At 45.7% G+C, this 17977-nt stretch overlaps 1 pseudogene; it reads right to left on the bottom strand.

Annotated features, from left to right (window-relative positions):
• The window catches only part of LOC115128534 (AT-rich interactive domain-containing protein 1A-like), a 92884-nt pseudogene extending 75740 nt beyond the window's left edge, over positions 1 to 17144 (bottom strand).
• Between the last annotated feature and the right edge of the window lie 833 nt (positions 17145 to 17977).

Genomic DNA, 17977 nt, shown 5'->3' with positions numbered 1-17977 from the left:
CTACGTTTAACTGGAGCCCAATTCCTTATTACATATCCCATAGGCCTCTGGTAAAAATGTGTGCACTTTATAGGGAACTGGGTGACATTTAAGGCCACGAGCAGCTATTTTACCAGCCTCCATTTTTTTATGATCAATGACAAACACAGAGACATAAGAAACACAAATGTAAAACCAGAAGAGTGGAGGCAGGCGGTCAGTTTTACCAGCCTCACAGGGGTGTCAGTCAATCACAATCAGGTGACTGACCATGCTCTATACTATTCTTCCATTGATCACTATACTACCAAGCATTTCCTTATATTGTTGAAGTTGTTCAAATGTCTGATACACACACACACACACAGCCCTGTCTCTGAGGCCCTCTGGGATCCACTTGAGGGAGAGAGAAAGAGGGAGCAAGAGAGAGAGCGAGAGAGAGGGAGCAAGAGAGAGAGCGAGAGAGAGGGAGCAAGAGAGAGAGCGAGAGAGAGGGCGCGAGAGAGAGAGCCCTGTCTTTTCATTCTCCTGGATAGAGGTCAAGGATTGTTCTGGCATTATGCTGCCTACCTCACCTGCGGAGTACTGTGGCACAGAATTACACCAGACTAGGTCCCGGACAACAACAAAGAAGAGTCAATACAGGGGGGAACAGGTCAATAAATAACAATAGAGGGGCTATATACAGGGGGTACCGGTACAGAGTCAATACGGGGGGAACAGGTCAGTAAATAACAACAGCTGGGCTATATACAGGGGGTACCGGTACAGAGTCAATACTCTGGAGAACAGGTCAGTAAATAACAACAGTTGGGCTATATACAGGGGGTACCGGTACAGAGTCAATACTCTGGAGAACAGGTCAGTAAATAACAACAGAGGGGCTATATACAGGGGGTACCGGTACAGAGTCAATACTCTGGAGAACAGGTCAGTAAATAACAACAGCTGGGCTATATACAGGGGGTACCGGTACAGAGTCAATACTCTGGAGAACAGGTCAGTAAATAACAACAGCAGGGCTATATACAGGGGGTACCGGTACAGAGTCAATACGGGGAGAACGGGTCAGTAAATAACAATAGAGGGGCTATATACAGGGGGTACCGGTACAGAGTCAATACTCTGGAGAACAGGTTAGTAAAAAAACAATAGAGGGGCTATATACAGGGGGTACCGGTACAGAGTCAATAATGGGGGGGAACAGGTCAGTAAATAACAATAGAGGGGCTATATACAGGGGGTACTGGTACAGAGTCAATACGGGGGGAACAGGTCAGTAAATAACAATAGAGGGGCTATATACAGGGGGTACCGGTACAGAGTCAATACGGGGGGGAACAGGTCAGTAAATAACAATAGAGGGGCTATATACAGGGGGTACCGGTACAGAGTCAATACGGGGGGGAACAGGTCAGTAAATAACAATAGAGGGGCTATATACAGGGGGTACCGGTACAGAGTCAATACTCTGGAGAACAGGTTAGTAAAAAAACAATAGAGGGGCTATATACAGGGGGTACCGGTACAGAGTCAATACTCTGGAGAACAGGTTAGTAAAAAAACAATAGAGGGGCTATATACAGGGGGTACCGGTACAGAGTCAATACGGGGAGAACGGGTCAGTAAATAACAATAGCGGGGCTATATACAGGGATACCGGTACAGAGTCAATACTCTGGAGAACAGGTTAGTAAAAAAACAATAGAGGGGCTATATACAGGGGATACTGGTACAGAGTCAATACTCTGGAGAACAGGTTAGTAAAAAAACAATAGAGGGGCTATATACAGGGGGTACCGGTACAGTCAATACGGGGGGGAACAGGTTAGTAAAAAAACAATAGAGGGGCTATATACAGGGGGTACCGGTACAGAGTCAATACTCTGGAGAACAGGTTAGTAAAAAAACAATAGAGGGGCTATATACAGGGGGTACCGGTACAGAGTCAATACGGGGAGAACGGGTCAGTAAATAACAATAGCGGGGCTATATACAGGGATACCGGTACAGAGTCAATACTCTGGAGAACAGGTTAGTAAAAAAACAATAGAGGGGCTATATACAGGGGATACTGGTACAGAGTCAATACAGGGGGGAACAGGTCAGTAAATAACAACAGCAGGGCTATATACAGGGGGTACCGGTACAGAGTCAATACGGGGAGAACGGGTCAGTAAATAACAATAGAGGGGCTATATACAGGGGGTACCGGTACAGAGTCAATACTCTGGAGAACAGGTTAGTAAAAAAACAATAGAGGGGCTATATACAGGGGGTACCGGTACAGAGTCAATACGGGGGGGAACAGGTCAGTAAATAACAATAGAGGGGCTATATACAGGGATACCGGTACAGAGTCAATACTCTGGAGAACAGGTTAGTAAAAAAACAATAGAGGGGCTATATATATACAGGGGGTACCGGTACAGAGTCAATACGGGGGGAACAGGTCAGTAAATAACAATAGCGGGGCTATATACAGGGATACCGGTACAGAGTCAATACTCTGGAGAACAGGTTAGTAAAAAAACAATAGAGGGGCTATATATATACAGGGGGTACCGGTACAGAGTCAATACGGGGGGAACAGGTCAGTAAATAACAATAGCGGGGCTATATACAGGGGGTACTGGTACAGAGTCAATACGGGGGGGAACAGGTCAGTCAAGGCACAGTTTTGGGGAAGGGTACCAAAGAATGACTGCAGCATCGAAGGTCCAAGAACACGGTGGCCTCCATCATTCTTAAATTACATGTTAATGCGACGCTCCCCCGTCCAGCCAGACAGAGCGACGCACCCCCGTCCAGCCAGACAGAGCTTGAGAAGGTCTGCAGAGAAGAATGCAGGTGTGCCAAGCTTGTAGCTTCATACCCAAAAAGTCTCGCGGCTGTAATCACTGCCAAAGTTGCTTCAACAAAGTACCGAGGAAAGGGTCTGAATACTTCTGTAAATGTGAAATGTATTTTTGATAGATTTGCAAACATTTCTAAAAACCTGTTTTTGCTATGTCATTATGGGGTTTGTGTGTAGATTGAGGGAAATAAATAATTTAATTTCATTTTAGAGTAAGGTTGTAACGTAACAAAATGTGGAACAGATCAAGGTGGGTGCTGCTATGGTGACCAGCGAGCTGAAATAAGGGGGGACTTTACCTAACAGGGTAGATGACCTGGAGCCAGTGGGTTTGGCGACGAGTATGAAGCGAGGGCCAGCCAACGAGAGCGTACAGGTCGCAGTGGTGGGTAGTATATGGGGATTTGGTGACAAAGTGGATGGCACTGTGATAGACTGCATCCAATTTATTGAGTAGGGCATGGGAGGATATTTTGTAAATTACATCGCCGAAGTCGAGGATCTGTAGGATGGTCAGTTTTACGAGGGTGTTTGGCAGCATGAGAGAAGGATGCTTTGTTGCGAAATAGGAAGCCAATTCTAGATTTAACGTTGGATTGGAGATGTTTGATGTGAGTCTGGAAGGAGAGTTTACAGTCTAACCATAGGATGTTTTTGTGCTGGTTAAGGGCAGTCAGGTCTGGAGAGAACCAAGGGCTATATCTGTTCCTGGTTCTACATTTCTTGAATGGGGCATGCTTATTTAAGATGGTGAGGAAGGCATTTTTTTTAAATAACCAGGTATCCTCTACTGACAGAATGAGGTCAATATCCTTCCAGGATACCCGGGCCAGGTGGATTAGAAAGGCCTGCTTGCTGAAGTGTTTCAGGGAGCGTTTGACAGTGATGAGGGGTGGTCGCTTGACCACTGACCCATTATGGATGCAGGCAATGAGGCAGTGATCGCTGAGATCTTGGTTGAAAACAGCAGAGGTGTATTTAGAGGGCAAATTGGTTAGGATGATATCTATGAGGGTGCCCGTGTTTAAGGCTTTTGGGTGGTACCTGGTAGGTTCATTGATCATTTGTGTGAGATTGAGGGCATCGAGCTTAGATTGTAGGATAGCTGGGGTGTTAAGCATGTTCGAGATTAGGTCACCTAGCAGCACGAGCTCTGAAGATAGATGGGGGGCAATCAGTTCACATATGGTGTCCAGATCACAGCTGGGGGCAGAGGGTGGTCTATAGCAGGCGGCAACGGTGAGACTTGTTTTTAGAGAGGTGGATTTTTAAAAGTAGAAGTTCAAATTGCTTGGGTACAGACCTGGATAGTAAGACAGAACTCTGCAGGCTATCTCTGCAGTAGATTGCAACACCCCCTTTGGCCGTTCTATCTTGTCTGAAAATGTTATAGTTAGGGATGAAGATTTCAGAGTTTTTGGTGGTCTTCCTAAGCCAGGATTCAGACACGGCTAGGACATCCGGGTTGGCAGAGTGTGCTAAAGCAGTGAAAAAAACAAACTCAGGGAGGAGGCTTCTAATGTTAACATGCATGAAACCAAGGCTTTTACAGTTACAGAAGTCATCAAAAGAGAGCGCCTGGGGAATAGGAGTGGAGCTAGGCACTGCAGGGCCTGGATTCACCTCTACATCACTAGAGGAATAGAGGAGGAGTAGGATAGGGGTACGGCTAAAAGCTATGAGAATTGGTTGTCTAGAACGTCTGGAACAGAGCGTAAAAGGAGGTTTCTGGGGGCGATAAAATAGCTTCAAGGTATAATGTACAGACAAAGGTATAGTAGGATGTGAATACAGTGGAGGTAAACCTAGGCATTGAGTGATGATGAGAGATTTTGTCTCTAGAAACATAATTGAAACCAGGTGATGTCATCGCATGTGTGGGTGGTGGAACTGAAAGGTTGGATAAGGTATAATGAGCAGGGCTAGAGGCTCTACAGTGAAATAAGCCACTAAACACTAACCAGAACAGCAATAGACAAGGCATATTGACATTAAGGAGAGGCATGCTTAGCCGAGTGATCATAAGGGTCCAGTGAGTAGTGAGGTTGGTTGGGGTAACGGCGATTCAGACAGCTAGCCAGGCCATGGGTAGCAAGCTGGCAGAGGATGTAGGTCTGTTTTTAGCCACATCGTGCGTTTCCGCCGGTAGATTAGTGGGGTACCGTGTGGTAGAGGGGATCAATCCAGTTGGCATAATAGATATAGTTATAGTGACCCAAGAAAATTGTCCGATAGACCTATTCAGATAGCAGCCGATAAGACAGCTAACGATTAGCGGGCCCCAGATGGGCGTTCAGGTAACGTCGCGACGGAGGGGCCAGTTGGTAACTCCCTCAGGCAGATAACGTCGGTAGTCCAGTCTTTTCATCTGAAAGATGTGGTCGGAATATCCACATGAATGGTGTGACAGTTCGAGGCTCCAGAGGCCAACTCCCCATGCGCCGCCCAAATGTTGTAACAACGCAAAGGGCGCTGTACAAGTCCGCATTGACATGATTGGTTGACGGTAAAACACAAACTCACTTCCTTGACAACAACTCTGCGAATCCCAAGAAGAATGCCCTGACTTCTGCTGAGGTCACATCACCATTAAAAAAATATTCTAGATCTCTGGCGCCCTCGAGGCATTTGTCTTATTTCATCAAACCGTAAGCTTTAAGCATCAGACAAGCTCAATGCATATTGTTTATTTTATTGAAACACACAGAGGATGTCTATATATGGAAAAATACACTTAAAATGCCTGCCAATCGATTAGTTGAAAGAACAGACAATCAGGTGATTTTTTTTATAGGGGACAACTTTAACGTCCTTTAATGAAATAAACTGCACTGATCAATAATATAAACACAACATGTAAAGTGTTGGTCCCATGTTTCATGTTTCATGAGCTGAAATAAAAAGATCCCAGAAATGTTCCAAATGCACAAACATTAACTCTTTCAAATGTTGGCAACAAATTCATTTACATCCCTGTTAGTGAGCATTTTATCCTTTGTCCATATATGCCACACCTGTCAGGTGGATTATCAAGAAACTGATTAAACAGCATGATTGTTACACGGGACAATAAAAGGCCACTCTAAAATGTGCAGTTTTGCCACACAACACAATGCCAGTCTCAAGTTGAGGGAGCAAGCAATTGGTATGCTGACCCTATTCCCTCAACCCTTGATCTCCTTACGTGATTCGTTAGCGTCACATGCACGTGACCAATATGTCCTGACCTATAGCATATCATAATCACATCAATAAACTCATAACACCCCTAACGCGTCATCTGCATCCATTATGCTGTCATGTGACAAACCTGAAACGGGGGACAAGTTGTGGAAAATACTAGAGATGAAGAACAGGAAGGTCAGGAGCAAATGCTGCAGCATATTATGTATGACTAACAGGTGCTGTTAGATTACAATGTCTTGTTTTTTACAGTTTGGATATTGTAAGCAAGACTAAATAAATTATAATAAAACTGTTGTTCTGATTAAAGAAGCAATAAAAATGGCCTTCTTTAGACTAGTTGAGTATCTGGAGCATCAGCATTTGTGGGTTCGATTACAGGCTCAAAATGGCTAGAAACAAGACATTTTTTGCACAAATGTGTTTACATCCCTGTTACTAAGCTTTTCTCCTTTGCCAAGATAATCCATCCACCTGAGAGGTGTGGCATATCAAGAAGCTGATTAAACAGCATGATCATTACACAGGTGCACCTTGTGCTGGGGACAATAAAAGGTCACTCTAAAATGTGCCGTTTTGTCACACAACACAATGCCACAGATGTCTCACATTTTGAGCGAGCACGCAATTGGCAAGCTGACTGCAGGAGTGTCCACCAGAGCTGTTGCGCAAATCAGGAAAATGTTTTTTTTTTGCAACTGCTCAACTAAAGAAATCTCAGTCGACCAACAGCCTATCGGCCAAACAATCGATCAGTTGACTAAATGAGGTCAGCCCTACACCAAACACACCAAGGTCGGTATTTCAACACCTCAACATTAATATTTTTCTTCATGATGAATCTTACAAGATTGTAAATAAACCTACCATTCCCATTATCTGCTTACATTCCCCAAAAAAGGAATATAGTGTATTCCACATGAGTTTGCAGAAGCATGACTTCTCCCCATTGTAGCCGACATTCTGAGTTCAGTTCTAAGCTGACTGGTGAGCATGAAAGTAAAAAGATAGCAGCTGAACACAAAGGTTTATGAGCCAACCACAAGATAAGAAGCCAGACACCCTCCCTCGGTCTCTCTCTACCACACATTGTTCTCTCTCTTTCTGTCCACTCATCTAATCAATCACTGGAGGAAACTCCTCCCTCCTCCCTCCCTCTGCCCTTTTTTTCCCCTCTTTCCCCCAAATAAATAAATAAATGAAATTAGCACATGGCTAATCTGCATAGAGGAAAGCCAGAGCACTCCTGGCAGAGAAGGTTGAGCAGTTGGGCCTGGGAGGGCCAGGGGAGGGCCTGGGAGGGCCAGGGGAGGGCCTGGGAGGGCCAGGGGAGGGCCAGTTGGGCCTGGGAGGGCCAGGGGAGGGCCAGTTGGGCCTGGGAGGGCCAGTTGGGCCTGGGAGGGCCAGTTGGGCCTGGGAGGGCCAGGGGAGGGCCAGTTGGGCCTGGGAGGGCCAGGGGAGGGCCAGTTGTGCCTGGGAGGGCCAGTTGTGCCTGGGAGGGCCAGTTGGGCCTCGGAGGGCGGTGGAAGGGACTGATGATACTGGTGCGCCCTTTCTCGCCCAGTGTCTGTGTGTCACGGTGGACTCAAACAGATGGGCTGGGGGAAGACAATAAACAAGTCCTGCTAATTTAATCAGCCACATGGCCTAGAACCTAAAGACTATTGTTCTGTTGTAAAGCCCTCCACACATGCACATTGGGGCTCGAGCACTCAGGGCCTCCATTAAAACGGGCTGTCACTGTCACTTCGGCCCTATGACATGCGGGTCGGTTTTGCATACGTCAAACATGGATGTTAAGCCATTTAGTACAGCTACTTCAAACCAACTCTAAGAAACAATTTGTGAACATCCTGAACAGGCCTAATCCAGTGAGTGTTCCCACATGCTCAGGAAACAGGACTACTCAACCTGTAAACTTCCTGAACAGGCCTAATCCAGTGAGTGTTCCCACATGCTCAGGAAACAGGACTACTCAATTTGTAAACCTCCTGAACAGGCCTAATCCAGTGAGTGTTCCCACATGCTCAGGAAACAGGACTACTCAATTTGTAAACCTCCTGAACAGGCCTAATCCAGTGAGTGTTCCCACATGCTCAGGAAACAGGACTACTCAACCTGTAAACTTCCTGAATAGGCCTAATCCAGTGAGTGTTCCCACATGCTCAGGAAACAGGACTACTCAACCTGTAAACTTCCTGAACAGGCCTAATCCAGTGAGTGTTCCCACATGCTCAGGAAACAGGACTACTCAACCTGTAAACCTCTTGAACAGGCCTAATCCAGTGAGTGTTCCCACATGCTCAGGAAACAGGACTACTCAACTTGTAAACCTCCTGAACAGGCCTAATCCAGTGAGTGTTCCCACATGCTCAGGAAACGGGACAACTGCTTTCTGACCAGGATGTACGAAGAGGAGCAAGAACACCCATAACAACACTTTCTATACCAGTACATCAGTCCTCCTCCCTGTCCCCCTGACTATCACAGGCCCATAGCTAAAGAACACCCATAACAACACTTTCTATAGCAGTACGTCAGTCTTCCTCTCTGTTCCCCTGACGATCACAGGCCCATAGCTAAAGAACACCCATAACAACACTTTCTATACCAGTATGTCAGTCTTCCTCCCTGTCCCCCTGACGATCACAGGCCCATAGCTAAAGAACACCCATAACAACACTTTCTATACCAGTACGTCAGTCTTCCTCCCTGTTCCCCTGACGATCACAGGCCCATAGCTAAAGAACACCCATAACAACACTTTCTATACCAGTACGTCAGTCTTCCTCCCTGTTCCCCTGACGATCACAGGCCCATAGCTAAAGAACACCCATAACAACAGTCTTCCTCCCTTTCTATCACAGGCCCATAGCCAGTACGTCAGTCTTCCTCCCTGTTCCCCTGACGATCACAGGCCCATAGCTAAAGAACACCCATAACAACACTTTCTATAACAACACTTTCTATAGCAGTACGTCAGTCTTCCTCCCTGTTCCCCTGACGATCACAGGCCCATAGCTAAAGAACACCCATAACAACACTTTCTATACCAGTATGTCAGTCTTCCTCCCTGTTCCCCTGACGATCACAGGCCCATAGCTAAAGACCACCCATAACAACACTTTCTATAGCAGTACGTCAGTCTTCCTCCCTGTTCCCCTGACTATCACAGGCCCATAGCTAAAGAACACCCATAACAACACTTTCTATACCAGACGATCACAGGCCCAGCTCTTAACAACACTTTCCCTGTTCCCCCTGACTATCACAGGCCCATAGCTAAAGAACACCCATAACAACACTTTCTAGCAGTACGTCAGTCTTCCTCCCTGTTCCCCTGACGATCACAGGCCCATAGCTAAAGAACACCCATAACAACACTTTCCCTGTCTTCCTCCCTTCCCCTGACGATCACAGGCCCATAGCTAAAGAACACCCATAACAACACTTTCTATAGCAGTACGTCAGTCTTCCTCCCTGTTCCCCTGACGATCACAGGCCCATAGCTAAAGAACACCCATAACAACACTTTCTATAGCAGTACGTCAGTCTTCCTCCCTGTTCCCCTGACGATCACAGGCCCATAGCTAAAGAACACCCATAACAACACTTTCTATAGCAGTACGTCAGTCTTCCTCCCTGTTCCCCTGACGATCACAGGCCCATAGCTAAAGACCACCCATAACAACACTTTCTATACCAGTATGTCAGTCTTCCTCCCTGTTCCCCTGACGATCACAGGCCCATAGCTAAAGACCACCCATAACAACACTTAACAACACTTTCTATAGTCTTCCTCCCTGTACTATAGGCCCAGCTAAAGAACACCCATAACAACACTTTCGTCAGTCTTCCTCCCTGTTCCCCTGACTATCACAGGCCCATAGCTAAAGAACACCCATAACAACACTTTCTATCAGTCTTCCTCCCTGTCCCCTGACGATCACAGGTCTTCCTCCCTGTTCCCCTGACGATCACAGGCCCATAGCTAAAGACCACCCATAACAACACTTTCTATAGCAGTACGTCAGTCTTCCTCCCTGTTCCCCTGACGATCACAGGCCCATAGCTAAAGCTGGTGAAACTGTTTAAAAAAACTAACACAACAGCTAAAACAAAAATGTCTATTAACGGTCAATTACCCATTGGTTTTTAACATAAATATTACATCTGGTGGGCCAAATAGTCACCTGTCAGAGCGGGTTTGCAACCATCCATACCTGTTAAAGAGCTAATGTAAACAAACCAAATGTACAGTTGAAGTGAGAAGTTCACATACGCTTAGGTTGGAGTCATTAAAACTCACTTTTCAACCACTCCACAAATTGCTTGTTAACAAACTATAGTTGTGGCAAGTCGGTTAGGACATCCACTTAGTGCATGACAAGTAATTTCTCCAATGATTGTTTACAGACAGATTATTTGACTTATAATTCACTGTATCACAATTCCAGTGGGTCAGATGTTTACATACACTAAGTTGACTGTGCCTTAAACAGCTTGGAAAATTCCACAAAATGATGTCATGGCTTTAGAGGCTAATTTACATAATTTGAGGTGTACCTGTGGATGGATTTCAAGGTCTACCTTAAAACTCAGTGCCTCTTTGCTTGACATCATGGGAGAATCAAAAGAAATCAGCCAAGAAAGACCTCAGAAAATAAATTGTAGACCTCCACAAGTCTGGTTCATCCTTGGGAGCAATTTCCAAACGCTTGAAGGTACTACGTTCATCTGTACAAACAATAGTACGCAAGTATAAACACCATGGGACCACGCAGCCGTCATACCGCTCAGGAAGGAGACGCGTTCTGCCTCCTAGAGATGAACGTACTTTGGTGCGAAAAGTGCAAATCAATGAAATGTCCTCTGGTCTGATGAAACAAAAATAGAACTGTTTGGCCATAATGGCCATTGTATGTTTGGAGGAAAAGGGGGAGGCTTGCAAGCTGAAGAACACCATCCCAACCATGAAGCACAGTGGTGGCAGCATCATGTTGTCGGGGTGCTTTGCTGCAGGAGGGACTGGTGCAATTCACAAAATAAATGGCATCATGAGGAGGAAAATGATGAGATGTTGCTTCAATATATCCACAAGACATCAGTCAGGAAGTCAAAGCATGGTCGCAAATGGGTCAAGCATACTTGGGGTCAAGCTTGTGCGAGCAAGGAGGCCTGCAAACCTAACTCAGTTCACCAGCTCTGTCAGGAGGAATGGGCCAAAATTCACCCAACTTATTGTGGGAAAATAGTTAAATAGTTGAAGTGTACCTATGATGAAAATTACAGGCCTCTCATCTTTTTAAGTTGGAGAACTTGCACAATTCGTGGCTGACTAAATACTTTTTTGCCCCACTGTATGTCTGGGTCACACACCTAACCCACGAACACACACAGTCAGACAACACCTGACTGACGCCATTCCCCCTAGTCTCAACTGACTCAAGTAGCGGTAGTTGGTCGCCGTTATAGGTAAGCACGCCTCAGAGGGGGAGTAGAACCGTTGGACTGGTGAATTTGCACATCCAGCACTGCAATGGAACGAAGAAACAACAGCCACACACACACATTTCGCTAAGCAACGGTTAGGCCTGAGACATGCAAATTGTGGGGTTGTGGAGAGGTTGATGCATGGCGGGAGATATCAACGCTGCAGCCTGCCACCCTTACACCTGGTCTACATGGTGGTGGGGCCGGAGGCCCAAGGAGAAACAATACTAAACAGGTTTCAGAACAGTAGAAACAAATGACAGTCAGTAACTGTACCATTTCACTTTAACTTGTGAAATATAGATTTGGGTTTGCTCAAACCTCAATGATGGTATTCCCCAAAATGCATTGCAAGGAGACTCTGCAACGTCCGCTTTCCCATCCCTCATGAAGCATTTTAGCACAGAGAGCTAGCCTGAGCAGAGCTGTGTATGAAAAGCTGTGAGGTACAGTAACAAAATGTACCAACCCCCCAGAATCAACAGCTGAACCGCCATTCTCCACTCTGCAGTCACACATTTGAAGGTTAACCTGCGTCTCGATAAAACACATATCATACGTCACGTAAATGAAGTCTGCAGCCACGCTAGCATATAACTATGCTAATCTAATGCTTTTTAAAGATAAACCACCTAAATGTCAAAATAAATGAATTACCCTTACACTCCAACCTTGGAGTTAAGCAACAGCCCAAGTTTGACATTTTGCCCAAACATGGAGAGACGAGAAGAATGACATATTTGAATGGGTTTGCACTTATTTATTTATTTTAATTTTAAATGTGTGTAGTCCTAAATAAATGCTAGCCTTTGTTTTTAAGCTGCACATGGACCTCCAGTCCATCTTGTAGGCTTCACTTAGTGGTAGACCACTAGCATGGCCCCAATCCCATACCACTGCTCTCAGGGCAGTGGCTGGTTCAAGTACAAGAAGGAGAGAATGATTTGAGGGTGGGGGGGGGTAAGAGTGGCCTGATTAGGGCAGGAAAAAAGTGGTGGACCACGTGTGGAATGAGAGAGTACTGTAGGGTAAGAGGGGGACAAAAGACGAGAGAGAGAGAGGAACTGTAGTCCGTATGCACCACCTCCTAGATTGTTCTCTCAGGGCGGAAAACCACTTGTCTGGTCTGTCTGACTGAAGAGGAGAGACGGATAACTGGTGGCACGTGGAGCACTGAGCCGGTCACAGAGAGAAGATCCTCCCGAGGCATCCGCCACGCGGGAACACACAGCCAAGCGTGCACACACACACACACAGCTGTCACAGGCAGCCAAAGATCATTCACAAAAACATTCCCCCTCCCCTGGGTTATCACCCACACTCTTTCTCCCCCTCTCACACACAGGATCAGCCCGTCACACATGGCACACACACAAACGAGGCAGCACTCTGTCCTGGCCGTTTGGCGTGTGGATAATCATTACTCAGCACTGCAGACAGACAGACAGGATAGAATCCTTCAGTGCACATCCACAATATAGTAGAGCACACCTCACAGTCCCCACCACATCACTGGCTATAGCAGTGTTTCTCAACCCTGGTCCTCTCAAGTACCTCCAAACAGTACATCTTGGTTGCTGAGAGACTGACAACATTTCACCTTAAAAATCAGTAATCATGTTCCTATCAACATTTACCTAGAAGATTCCAGAAACTGGTAAAGCCATCACCTGTCAGTATGGGCAGACTAGTTTTAGTCCGGTCAAACAGACGTCACCTAGACTTTGGTCCAGCACATCAAGGTCCCCTCGGTCAAACTCCAGTACCACAGACAGACACACGAACGCAACCTTGGTCGAGCTGAATGTGTGGCCAACTACCATATGTCCATGTTGGTAGCTTCAAATTATCCAGGGTTAGTGTTGTCACAAAAATAAAATGGCCACAAACTGTATTGGACACCAACCAGATGTGATTTTAGCCTGGTGTGTGTTCTCTCACAGAAAAGGCCTGGGTCTGTCTGTCTGCGGTCAATTAGACAGGCATTAGGATAGACAGCTCTCACCTTCATATTTGCCTCAAAGAAAATGAGCCCCTCCAACCGACCTTCATCAAGCAAATGGGTTTCTTCAGCAATCAATTTGCCCTTTTAAAAGCAACATTTGTCTCAAAGTGCCCGGCCGTAAATCGGGACAAGACCCCAAAAGAGAAAGCAAAACTTTTCCATTCACTCTAAGCCCCAGAGTCTCAGCACCAGGCCCCTAACAACCTGGGCATCGTTTAGGGAAATAGACAGCGATGACCTCTGTCCATAGATCTGTACAAATAAATCAACTCCAAATACAGAAACTGAAACACATTGTCAGTAACATTGATATTGTAGCCTAGGCTTACTAATGAGAAGGCTGAGGAGAGGCAATGGCATTTATATTCCCATGTAGCAACTGTGCGAGCACGAGTATGTGAAGAGCACAATTCAAGAATAACACACGTCGATCACACAATGGATTTTAACAACATAACAGGATTTACCACAAGGCTCTCAGAGAAGAATGGCACTGGAAACAGCGTAATACTCTGTTTCTTCAACTCTCCAGCAGCTCCACATGCAGAGCTGTGGCTGAATGCATCACAAATTGCAGTCCCGGGTTTTTAAATTGTCCACTACACAGCTTGGCCTACAGGAGAATGAACAGGAGTCCACAAACACCTGGGAGAATGAATGAAAGTGTCTTTGAGACAGGTGTTCCCAGTGTCTCTTGGGGAGAGGAATAAAACAGAGGAAAGAACAGTCCACAGACTGCTGAAAAATGTAGCAGTCATCGTCAACTAATTCAGTGGTTCCCAACCAGGGGTACCTGGACCCCTGGGGGTACTTAGCCTATCCACAGAGGGTACTCGAGAAGGTTCACGAGACCATGGGCCTACTGCTAAAATGCACGAGGGGGTACTTCTGGGGTTCAGCGGGCAGAGCAAAATTCAATTGGTGATACAGTAACCGAACACGGTTGGAAACCACTGAGCTAACCAATAACTTGTTTAAAATGCTTATTTTTTTAAACACATTAAACCCTAACCTTGAATATCATGTGAACAACACGTGCAAATGACATAATTGCCAAGAAACGGAAATCAGAAAATTCCATCTAAACTTCAAAAAGAAGTTAGAAATGTCAAATAGGCCTGGCTATTCAATGTTCAGGAGGTTAACTCTCACCTAGCCTACATGTGGTTGATAACATTCTAAAACAGGAAGTCTGTTGACATGGTTACACAGTGTAGCATCACGTGAAAGTAATCATAGTAACTTGGCTAACACCTTGGCTGCTTGTAAACACTACAACTTCTCCAGCCACTCAGATCCTCTCACACAACACCAGTCAGATTCTCCAACAGAACTCCAGTCTCTCCTCTAAGTGCTGATCCGAGATCAGCTATGAGCACTATTCTAGCATTGGGGAAACAGTCACACCTACTCCCTCTGCTGTTCCAGAGTCAGCACTAGAGCTCTGCCACATCTCCAATCTGTCTGTGGAGCTGTACATGCATGTCGAAGTATAAACACAGTATTTTTGCATGTAGTCTACGGCTGAGATTTTACCTAGATTTACGCTAAACAAATACAACTAATGTATTATTTGGGTGCCAGGCAACACAGTTATCATGCAAATTACTAAAGGGACTTACACAACATCATGTGTTCAATGAAACCATCCAGAAAGTATATTTTGCAGTGTTGTTTTATTTCACATGCATGGACACAAAAATAAAATGTAGTCTGCTGCATGCTGACCACAATACAAATAAATATTTTGTTTGCATTTCATTCAGGCTAAATGTCATGCAACATACTCCATTAAAACGGGCTAAAGCAGGTGAGTAACATTAGTAATGTCATGTTGACATTGCCAGAGCTGATGTGGCTGATTTCTGCAGCGTTATAATGCAATTATAAATGACCAGGAGCAGGGGATGGGGAGCCAATCAGATGTCAGCCAGCATGTCGACCTAAAACCAACTGTCTCCTGGCTTTGACAGCAGGATTATACCTCCATAATTCAAATCTCAAACAAAACGGATTTCACTCAAATCACGGCTGTGTTTACTGGCGGTACAACAATATAACAATATAACGTGTATAAATACATTTTTAGCAGGGATTCTTTAGCGACATAGCTAGTAGCTGGGGAAATAACTGCCAAGCTGAAGTACAAGTTCTGGTAAGCAAAGAAAGAAAACACCTTTGGCCCAATTTCTCCTCACACTCGTGTCCCCGAACCTGGCTAAATCTTTCCTAGCTCGGAGAGTTTGGTATTTTAGCACAGACATGGCTTGTTTCTCTGTTTAAATGCTCTTATAGGAGGTGGTGAAGGGAGAAAACAGAGAGGAAGCCATTTTAGAGAGCTAGATACGGTTCGCTACATTGGCAAAGGCTGGTCCACCACAACACAGAGCTGTGTGTAACTTGCTCAAAGTGCACCAGTACTGAGGGAAAGTTTACCTGGTTTCTGTTCAGAGGTTGTCCCGTGTTCCCTGGGCTCATAGGAGGCGGCTGGTGGCTCCTTTGTTGCCAACCCGGATGACCCCCACCATACTGACTGCTGGCCATATCTGCTGCTCCCTTGCCAGCCCCTTCCTGGTTACTATAGTCTCCTTGTGAGTAATTCTGGTAGCTCCTCGTAGAGCTGGGAGACGTTAGGAGCTGATTTAATGTCGGGGTAGACGTGGGCTGTGTGTTTCCCACGTTATACCTCTGATTATTGTACGAGGCAGCCATGGATGTAGTTCCGCCTGCTGGCTGTTGCTTGCCTGGCTGCCCCCCAGCCGCCGGGGGCTGGTTATTACGAGGGGAATTCATGGCGTATCCTTGGCCCTGATAAGAAGTCCGGTTCGGGAAGGGGCTGTAGTTGTTAAAATGGTTGGGGAAGCCGTGGTCTTGTGAGTTGGGCGGGTATGGGTCCATCATGTTGCCTGACTGCACTGCCGGCCCCGCTGCAGCTGCCATGCCAGGGCTTTGTTGTCCGCCATGTTGATGAAAAGGGCCCCGGCTGTAGTGCTGGTTGTACCCGTAAGGAGGTGGAGGGAATGAGCCCTGGTGGTGATGGCCCATCCCGGGGTGGTTATTCCCCTCCGGTCCCCCCGTATCATTTTGGTTATTATTATTCACCCTGGACGAGTTCCCGTTCTTCATGTCAGGCTCCCCTCCTCCCCCTACATTTCCAGCATCGGCCCCGTCCTGCAGATCCTTCTGGCCCGGAGATCCGTTGTCAGATCCAGGTTCCTTATTTTCATGTTGTTTCTCTCCCGGTACCGACTCCTCCAGTGGGTCCCGATCCGGCTTTTTAAGTTCGGATGGCGGGCTAGTGTTGAGAGTGGCGACGCTAGCGACCTGCGCGGCCATGATATCCCTATCTGCCTCTCTCACAGCGAGTCACTCACAATCGAGCTCTCTGAATAGCATTGAACATAAATACAATTATTTATAACAATGTTACCGTGTCCCGGTTCATTCCCCCTACCTCCGGACCGAATCCGGCATCCACTCCCGTCTCCGATTCGACTGAAAAGTTACTGGAAGTATATAAATACGAATCCAGGGAATTAAATGACCCGACAGAAAATGTGGGTAGGCTTTCTGTTACAGAACGAGAGTATCAGCAAGATACCGACCAAACCAGCACGAGGCTCCGAGAGACACAGCCATTTTACTGAAGCGTTCAGACGAACGCAAAACACGGAGCGGAGTTCACCAGTTGGCAGGAGGCGACTGGGATAAGACAAGCAGGGATGGATAGAGGATGTATTTGGTTTACATTCATTTGAAGGGGTTATAGAACTAGAGACTCTAGCAGAAGATGTTAAATAATGTGACTTGGAAATGTAACATAATTCATAACATTCAACACTGCTTCTGTTTTGTGGACAACCACAGCATCTTTAAATCATTAGTTATTTTCATTGGAGGCGATATATTTGCCTCAAATCTTCATTCTGCGATTATGAAAATAAGAACTTTATTACAAATCTGCATAGTTATAATGCATTTTGTTTTTCACTTTATACAGAGTAGACACACACATAAAGATATTACTGGGATCTGTTGTATAATTCTAAAGACAGTAGAAGTATATGTTTATAACCGCGTCTTATCATACAGTAACAGAGTATTAAGCTTGTGAGTGACTCCTTCCATGTGCCAGGAGAGAATGAGAGAACTAGCAGAAGCAGAGGGCTTGATCTGTAGAGAGGAAAGCATGAAATTATAGTGTGTGTGTGTGTTGAGAGAGAGAGGGATAGAAAAGGAAGAAGGATGGGGGATGGACTGAGCCAGTCACAGAGCAGGAAGTGAAGATTAAAAAAAGAGAAATGCAGAGTGAGAGAGAGAGAGAGAGAAACTGTAGGCCACTGTAAAATCCTACATAGAATGGTATATCTAAAGCAAAATGAACCATTCAAATCTGTGTCTAGTTTCATAGAATAGCCTATAGGATAAATCAAGAGGAGATTTTGAGAAAGCATAATGTA

Source organism: Oncorhynchus nerka, linkage group LG4 (genome assembly GCF_034236695.1).
Source record: "Oncorhynchus nerka isolate Pitt River linkage group LG4, Oner_Uvic_2.0, whole genome shotgun sequence".
In the NCBI taxonomy this organism is placed as follows: domain Eukaryota; kingdom Metazoa; phylum Chordata; class Actinopteri; order Salmoniformes; family Salmonidae; genus Oncorhynchus; species Oncorhynchus nerka.
Note: the sequence above shows the minus strand (reverse complement) of the source record. Positions and strands in the feature narration are given on the sequence as shown.